This window comes from Myotis lucifugus, unplaced genomic scaffold (assembly GCF_000147115.1).
Source record: "Myotis lucifugus unplaced genomic scaffold, Myoluc2.0 scaffold_8, whole genome shotgun sequence".
Classification (NCBI taxonomy): domain Eukaryota; kingdom Metazoa; phylum Chordata; class Mammalia; order Chiroptera; family Vespertilionidae; genus Myotis; species Myotis lucifugus.
Genome location: NW_005871056.1, coordinates 11073872 through 11083088, shown reverse-complemented (window position 1 = coordinate 11083088; position 9217 = coordinate 11073872). Strand labels below are relative to the sequence as shown.

The window sequence follows — 9217 nt, the reverse complement described above, 5'->3', positions numbered from 1 at the left end:
ACTGGAATCAAACCTGGGACCCTTCAGTCCACAGGCCGATGCTCTATCCACCGAGCCAAACCGGTTAGGGCCCATTTTATTATTTTTTAAAAATACATTTTTATTGATTTCAGAGAGAGGGAGAGAGAGAGAGAACATTGATGAGAAACATCAATTGTCTGCTTCCTGCACGCCCCCTATTGGGGAGGGGGGTACACACCATTTTAAACGTAAATGTCAATACAACGAAAAATGCAAATAAATCTTTGCATTACTGTGAAACAGTTTTAACCTTGCAGATCCCCTGAAAGGGCCCCTGGGACCTCCACCGCTAGCACGGAGGAGCGTGGCAATGTTGAGAAACTTGGGATTACTAGCAGAAGGCGGGGGAAGTGGTTGTAACTCCACAGGCCCACGGGCAAGTGTTGACTGCACTGAAAATGTCCGGAACAAAACTACAGGACTGACTCCTGTCTCTCATAAAGACAGAGCTCTGAAAGGTGTGTGCATCCGCTGCCTGCCTAGCGATGCACATATTTCTTCCCTCTGAGATCCACAGTGATGACAGGTCACATCCCCTCCCTCCTGCACCCGGGGCCCGAACCCTCCTCTTTTGACCCGGTAACTTTCAGCCCAAATGCCCTGCAGTGGTTCCCTCTCAGTCCGCTCCTTCCTCCCGATGCTCCAGGCTCCCTGTGTCCATCCCAGTCCCAGTTGCTCATTTCCAGGTCGGTGACCTAAGCGGCCTCTGAGGGGGAATGAGAAACAGGCAGGAGGACCCCAGGCGCTGCCGGGGTCTGAGGAAGGAGGCTTTCTCCGGGACCCAGGCCTCTGAAACGCAGCGGACGGGCTGGATAAAGCCATCGGCCTGTGTCACAGGAGCCATAGAGCTCCCCCCTCCCCGCTTCTGTCCACACCGCCCCACCCCACGGCTCCCGCTCCTGCGGCCATGGCTGCAAGTGGCAGAAGAACTGAGGGACTCACGCGGAGCCCTGTGGGTCATGCCCTAAGGGCCAAGGTCTTCACTTCTTCCCACTGGGAAACAGGCAATGCGGGGCTGGGAACAGGGGGTCCCAGGAAATATGTGCATGAGCTCTTGGCCTCTGTCTCCAGAGACGCCTGGAGGTGGGCAGAGAGTTTGCAGCGGCTTCAGGCCCACGAGGCCGGAGCAGCAGACCGACTGCGGGCGGCTGGCGCGGCGGAGGGAACCAGGACATCGCGCAGCGACGCGCGGGAAGGGCTGCGGCCGGTCCTTTTCCCGGAGCTCGCGTCTCTCTGACTCAAGCACGACCCCTGGAGGCAAATAGGCCGCGGCACCTCGCAGCGTCCTACGCCTTCAGAATCCGCCTCTGCTGCAAGGTTTGCCTCATTTTCCGTCTTGGAAAAAAGAGCGCAGTTCCGGAGTAGGGACTCCAGGAGAGTTCTGGGAAATGGAGTCTCGGTCAAGAGGATTCTGGGAGTCGTAGTTCATGCTGTTCATTGCGCATGCGCATTCCGTTTTCACAGCCGGGATTCTATTGCTCTGGGGCGTGTGGCAGGGGGCAAGGGAAAGGGAAGAGACCTGTGCGTCCAAGCCCGCCCGGCCTCGGACCGTCTGCTCTTCAGGTTCCTTGTCCGGTGGGGAGGGGACCAGGGGTGGAATGTGACAGATGGACTTGGGTGCCTGTCAATTACATTGGCCAGTTACTAGTATAATTGGGCAATTACAGCGGCATGTGATAACTGAGATGCAGGACCTAGCGGCATCGTGTTACTGTCAGAAGAGGCATCTGAGCCGAAATTTTGGTAGCATAGGCTGAGGGGAGACACACCCAAATTCCGGGGCCTCGAGAGTGCAGAGTCACCCATGAACAAGGCTATGACCTTGAAAGGACCCTTGAGACACAGACTGTAGAGATGGGCGCTATCCCCTGACATTGTAAAGCTGTTGTTGGTTTAGGCAGGGGTGCGCTGTGACCCTAACATATTACTGAGGTCACTGTGGCTGTCCCCTTCAGAGAGTCTGCAAATCTGATATGCCATGTGATGACACTGACACTCACTTTTCTCTCTCCCAGGCGTGCAAGAAATGCAACACTGCCGTCTCAGTACAGCCCCTTCAGCGTTGTACTATTGCATGTAATGAAGCTGCAGAGGTAAGTGGGAGCCAGGTCATGAAGGGCCTTGTGAGTCAGCTGAAGGAGCACGAATTTTCTCTAGAAGGCAGTGGAGGGCCAAGGATTTTGAACAAGGAGTAGCATGGTTTCATTTGTGCTGACACAAATGTACAACCTATATATGTTGGAGAGAAATATTGAGTATATATTTAGTATGTATTAGTAAGCCATCATACATCCTTAAATTTGGCCCTGTGAGAAATGTTTACTATAATGGTACAGGAGTCTCCTACTTATCCATGGTTTCACTTTCCAGTTTCTGTTACCCATGGTCAGCCATGGTCCAAAAATATTAAAGGGAAAATTCAGGAAATAAAAGATTTATATGTTTTAAATGTCCCACTGTTTTGAGTGATATGGTGAAATTTCTCCCCATCCTGCTCCATCTCACCCAAGATATGAGTCATCCCTTTGTCCAGTGTATCCACTACTCGCCTGTAATCTCGGTTATCAGATGGACTGTCGTGGTATCACAGTACTTGTGTTCAAGTCACCCTTATTTTATTTTATAATGACCCCAAAGTGCATGAGTGGTGATGCTGGCAATTCAGATATGCCAAAGAGAAGCCGTAAAATACTTCCTTTCAGTGAAAAGGTGGAAGTTCTCGACTTAATAAGGAAAGAAAAAAAATTGTATGCTGAGGTTACTAAGATCTCTGGTAATAAAGAAATTCATGCTAGTTTCACAGTCACACCTCAAACTCAAAAGTTGAAGGCACAGTGCATGATAAGTGCTTAGTTAAGATGGAAAAGGCATTACATTTGTGGGTGGAAATTTTTTTAAAATTACATGTTTGAGAGAGACCACATTCACATAACTTTTATTATAGTAGTATATTGCTATAATTGTTCTATTAGTTATTGTTAATCTCTTGCTGTGCATAATTTATAAGTTAAACTTTATCATAGGTCTGAATGTGTAGGAATATACTAGTATATAGGATGCAGTATTATCCATGGTTTCAGATGTTGCACGTGACCAAACAGTCCCAAATGGTTCAGAGAGGCATTTTCATATCTTGCTTAAGAATATGGTCCTTCGCTGTAGCCTGTTTGGCTCAGTGGATAGAGCAGCCGTGGGCAAACTACGGCCCGCGGGCCAGATCCGGCCCGTTTGAAATGAATAAAACTAAAAAAAAAAAAAAGACCATACCCTTTTTTGTAATGATGTTTACTTTGAATTTATATTAGTTCACACAAACACTCCATCCATGCTTTTGTTCCGGCCCTCCGGTCCAGTTTAAGAACCCATTGTGGCCCTCGAGTCAAAAAGTTTGCCCACCCCTGGGATAGAGCATCGGCCTGCGGACTGAAGGGTCCCGGGTTCGATTCTGGTCAGGGGCATGTACTTTGGTTGTGGGCACATCTCCAGTAGGGAGTGTGCAGGAGGCAGCTGATCGATGTTTCTCTCTCATCGATGTTTCTAACTCTCTATCTCTCTCCCTTCCTCTCTGTAAAAAAATCAATAAATTAAAAAAAAAAGAATATGGTCCTTCAAGTTAATGGACAACAGCTTTGAGTCCCAGCTCTGATGCATACTAGTTAGCTATGTGAAACCTCAGATTAGTCACTCCATCAAGCTTCCCCATTTCTAGAAAGTCTAACAGTGGCATCTAATGCATGTCAACCCTAAAGTCATCAACTTGACCCAGTTTGTCAGGAACTTTTGTATTTTTAGCACTGGAACTCCTTCATCCCTCAGCCCCAGACAAACTGAGATGACTGGTCGCTCTATTAAACACATCACAAAACTACCCTACCTCCTTTACAATGGAAGACTGGGTCCTGAAGGCTAAAAAATTATATTTAATGCTGCCCTCTAGTGGCTGAATATAATATAACAGCACTGCAAAGGCTAGATTTACATATTAAGTTTTTTCTTAAAAACAGCAACCACTGCCCTAGCTGGTTTGGCTCAGTGGATAGAGTGTCGGTCTGCAGACTGAAGAGTCCCTGGTTCAATTCTGGTCAAGGGCACATGCCCGGGTTGTGGCTCAATCCCCAATAGGGAGGCGTGCAGGAGGCAGCTGATCAATGATTCTCTCATCACTGATGTTGCTATCTCTCTCTCCCTCTCCCTTCCTCTCTGAAATCAATAAAAATATATTTAAAAAAGAAAACACAACCACTGACATTAAGAAGCAGGGTAAGGATATTGTCCTAACCATTTAGTTTTAAATTTATAACTGTTGCAACCCTACTATCTATACTAATAAAAGACAAACATGCAAATTGACCATACCTTCACTATGCCTTAAGCCATGCCCACCAGCCAATCAGAGTGACTATATGCAAATTAACCCAACCAAGATGGCGGCTGGCAGCCATGGAGCTGGAGCAAGCAGGAGGCTTGGTTGCCCCAATGATGGAGGAAGCCAAGCTTCCCGCGGCCGGCTCTGAGCTCCACTCAAAGCAACAAAGTTTCAATGATAGAAGGTAAATAAATCCCAGAAGAAAAAAGAAAAAAGGAGAGACTGGGAGCTTCCGTTGCTGGGGGGCTTGGCCAGCCTGAAAACAGCCCTCAGCCCCTCACCCAGACTGGCCAGGCACCCCAGTGGGAACCCCCCACCCTAAAGGTGGTGTGGCCAGCCTGAAAACAGCCATCAGCTCCTCACTCAGGCTGGCCAAACCTCCATGAGGTGAGGGTCCCCACTGGGGCGGGGCTTAACCAGCCTGCAAACAGCCATCAGCCCCTCACCCAGGCTGGCCAGGCACCCCAGCGGGACCCCCACCCTGATCTGGGACACCCTTCAGGGCAAACCAGCCAGCCCCCACCTGTGCACCAGGCCTCTATCCTATATAATAAAAGGGTAATATGCAAACTGACCCTAACAGCAGAAAGACTGGTCACTATGATACACACTGACCACCAGGGGGCAGATGCTCAATGCAGGAGCTGCCCCCTGGTGGTCAGTGCGCTCCCACAGGGGGAGCTCTGCTCAGTCACAAGCCAGGCTGACAGCTGCCAGTACAGCGGTGGTGGTGGGAGCCTTTCCAACCTCCTCAGCAGCGCTAAGGATGTCCGACTGCGGCTTAGGCCTGCTCCCTGCTTGCAAGTGGGCATCCCCCGAGGGCTCCCGGGCTGCCAGAGGGATGTCTTACTGCCAGCTTAGGCCCAATCCCCCAGGGAGCGGGCCTAAACCAGCAGGTGGTCATCCCCCGAGGGGTCCCAGACTGCGAGAGGGCACAGGCCGGGCTGAGGGGATCCCCCCCCTACCCCAAGTGCACAAATTTTTGTGCACCGGGCCTCTAGTGTTTTAATATTCATTGATATTCACCAGCAAATACGGTATCTTTCAGGGCTATTGGGAAGATTAATAAATTTGCGTTACTCTCTGGGCTTTGACTTTTCCTTTAGAAAAGTGACTTCACGCCTCTGAGCTGGTTCCCTCATTTGTATTAGGGGTAACAGGACCTTCCTCAGAAAGTTGTTTAGATTGATAGACATGCCTTTCCTACCTCCAGCCATCACTCTGTCAGGGGCTGGAGCTCTGCAGCTCCATGCTGGCCCCTCAGGGACATACCTTCTCCTCCTCCTCAAGGCCACTCTCAGCTCTAGAGACCAGGAAGGCCTGGCCAGCCACTCTGGTGAATTAAGCTGGTTCCTCTTAAACAGAAGCTATTATTAGTCACCTGAGCTGGCCACTGGGCAGCCACTCTGCAGGCGTATAACCCCAACACTCAGGCCAGTGGCCTTGAGCAGCGGGAGCTGACTGATGCCCAGGCCAGAACTCTGTGCCAGCCACTATCAAAGCCAGGATTGCAGTGTAACCCCCACCTGTTTTCTGCTTTCTCCTGCAGTTGTGTTTAAACACACCAGGTACAGCCACCATGGCCTGGGCTGCTCAGTCTGTTCTGAAGGCTTCCTGAAGACTCAGAGAAACAGAAGCCTGCATCCCTGCAGCTCCTGCATCAGTCTCTGTGAGCTCTACAGAAGGGAATCCCTCAACTCTTTCAAAAGCCTAATTCTGCTATAGCTGGAAAGATCCTCAAAAAGGCTTAATAGCAATCTCAGATTAAGTTCTTCGATTCTGTTTACTAGTGAAATTAGAGAAATACACCGCTTATATTAGTTAATACCTATAGCTACACTGGAAAAGGGTTAACTGCTCAGTTAAGCTAGAAAATCAACACATACATTTGCTGGCCTCTGCTTTGTTCAGTGTAACTTTGATCAAAAGCCTTGTCATCCTGTTTTGGTGCCTTGGTGTTAAGTTTCAATTTCATACATCTTTAAAGATTTTAAAAATGTTTCATCTCTATCATGAAATATTATATAGTGGCTATAAAAAGAGCTTATTCTCTATCTATCTATCTATCTATCTATCTATAATCTATCTCAATGTAGAAATATCTCCCAGACAGATTAAGAGAAGCAAGTTAATGAGAAACATGCCTAAGGCACATTATTAAAGGAAACAACCAGATAAAAATATTGTTAAGGAAAGCAAGTCATAGAATATATATTAAATGATTCCTATTTAAAAATTATACATTTCTGCATCTGCATGGAAAATTTCTGTAAGAATACCTGCCAGGGTCTCACAGTGTTCCCTCTGGAGGAGGGATTAGAAGAGAATTTCACTTCGAAGTTTTCAGTATTATTTGATTGTTTTCCAATGTGCATTGTGTTAATTTTAATCATAAAAAACAGGAAGCTGAATATACCAACGTACACACACTTGCTATGAACTAAGCCACTGAGCCTATTGCCCAGACACCAAGAATGAAATCCATTCAGCTCAGCTCAATGCTCAGTGTTTGTTTATGGAATGAAATGTCTTAGAACTTGATCTGAAGGAAGATATTTTAATGCTGTGCACATACAGTGTCTTGGGAGGCTGTGTTGAGAAGCTGGAGCTGGTATATTAAGAATAGTATAGCCCAGCCACGGTAGCTCAGTGGTTGAGCATCGACCTATGAACCAGGAGGTCACGGTTCAATTCCCGGTCAGGGCACATGCTTGGGTTATGGGCTTGATCCCCAGTGTGGGGCATACACGAGGCAGCCGATCAATGATTCTCTCTTATCATTAATGTTTCTCTCTCTCTCTCTCTCCTCTCCCTTCCTCTGAAATCAATAAAAATATATTAAAAATAAAAAAGAATAGAATATAAATGTCTCGTCACTATGTTGTATACCTGAAACTAGTGTAATATTGTATGTGAACCGTAATTTAAAAGGTAAAAATTTAAAAATCTAGGGGGGCGGTGGGGAAGGACACACAGATTGTGATCTGTTGAATAAGGAAGCACAAGCCACCCGCACGGAGGCAGCAGGTAGCTCCCCCAGCATCCAAGAGCTCACTTTGGGGAAGTGAAACCCACCCACGGACCATTTTGATTGAAGGCGCAGTTTCAATACATCCACACAAAGGAAGTCGTCACAAGATTTATTACTTACAGATCCCAGTTAGGGGGGTGCAACTGAGCTGGGGGAATGGCAGTCCTCCACCGGGTCACGTGCAGCAGGAGACAGAGAACAGCGGAAGAAACACCTATAACCTATAAGGCGGCTGGGGCGGAGGCCACGGACTCTTTGCAGGTGTAACTCTAAGCGGTTATGGTAAGAGGAGCCCTGGAAAAGTAAAGCGGGAACTGACGGTGGTCGTCCTAAGCTCAAGTTCTTACCTAAGTGTCCGCTTATATTAGTTAATATAGGGCTGCCATGTTGTAAAAGGCCTTGGCAACAATTCAGGAAAACAAAGCTGTTTTCCCTCAAAGGTGGTTTTTCTCATCACCGAGGCAAAACCTGTATCTACGACACTTTCTATGTGGGCTCTTATCCAAAATATTTACCTTTACCAACAGGTGTTGCAAATTAATTTTTAAAACATCTTCTGATTCAATTCTATGTTCTATGTGTTTAGCAGCTCTAATTCAAATACTGCGAGAGAGAGAAAAAAAACACCTGTTTAGGCTTTAAATACTCCAGAGACAACACAAGATGGTCAGCAATAGAAGCAGGTAAGATAAATGTTCACCCAGCCCTAGGCCACCAGCTGGGACGCGTCCTCCTGGCCCAGCGAGCTCGCTGCTGCCCTGAGAGAAGGAAGCGGAACGTCCCTTTCCGTTGTCCCTGCTGGGCCCTGCGCAGCCTGTCAGTGGCCACAGCGCACCACAGGGCCTGGCCCTCCCTTCCCCACATGTGCTGTAGAGTTTTCTAATTTAGCACATTTTCATTTATACAAAAAAAAAAAAGAGGATACATTTTAAAAATATTGGCACTCACTTGAAAAGAACCACAGTGACTTAGAGGTACAAACCGTTAGTGGTACGTACAAGTATTCATCAAAATTTATTCATAGAAACATGTATCTAAATGCAACACTGGGTAAAAACAAAGAGAAATGATGGGGATATCAATGACACTGGAGAACCTCACTTGCACGTGACATCTCTTCGCACAGAACTAGCACCATGAGTTCAGAAACCACAGATTCAATCACTGCTTCTAATATATAAAATACCTTATAAAGATTATTTAACTATCTAGTACCAAAGCTCTTCCAAAAACGTACTTAAAAATCAGTTAGAATTTACCTTTCGAAACTCACAAAAAGGGTTTAAAAGTTGATCCAATTCTACAGCTTGTCCAAGGGAATAAGCCATAATTCGTTTTATTGGAAGAAAGTCCCTGTCGTCAGCTTCTGGCTCCCTTCTGAACACCAACCAGGGGCAGCAAATGGACTATTACAAGGGAATCAGAGCACATCTAAAACTGGTCTCAGAAAATATTCTCCTAGACTATAAAAATACCAAATGGAATACAAAAATTTCAGCATATACAGCAAATAGACGACAGCAGACAAATGTTCAAAACGTCCTTGAAGCTATCATACCACAATCATCATGAACATCAAGTATTATTCTGACAACTTTTCTGTGATTCCTTCTGGTTCAATGTGTACTTCCCTTTGTTTTGTTGTAATAGATACAGACCAAATTCTGTGTTGCTAGCAGAAGTGACCGGAGGCACCGCTGAGTAATTCTTGGTATCCACCCGGTTCTCAAAGTGCTGAGAGTGCAATTGTAGTGAAGCCTGTGTTTTGGATCAGGGGCCAGCGAGCCATCGCCCAGAGC

At 46.8% G+C, this 9217-nt stretch overlaps 1 long non-coding RNA gene across 1 annotated transcript; it reads left to right on the top strand.

Annotated features, from left to right (window-relative positions):
• The first annotated feature begins 1488 nt into the window (after nt 1-1488).
• On the top strand, nt 1489-6363 carry LOC106696103. The gene is made up of 3 exons (XR_002827870.1): nt 1489-1584; nt 2037-2114; nt 5937-6363. It is a non-coding gene; the product is annotated as an uncharacterized LOC106696103 (long non-coding RNA).
• The last annotated feature ends 2854 nt before the right edge of the window (nt 6364-9217 follow it).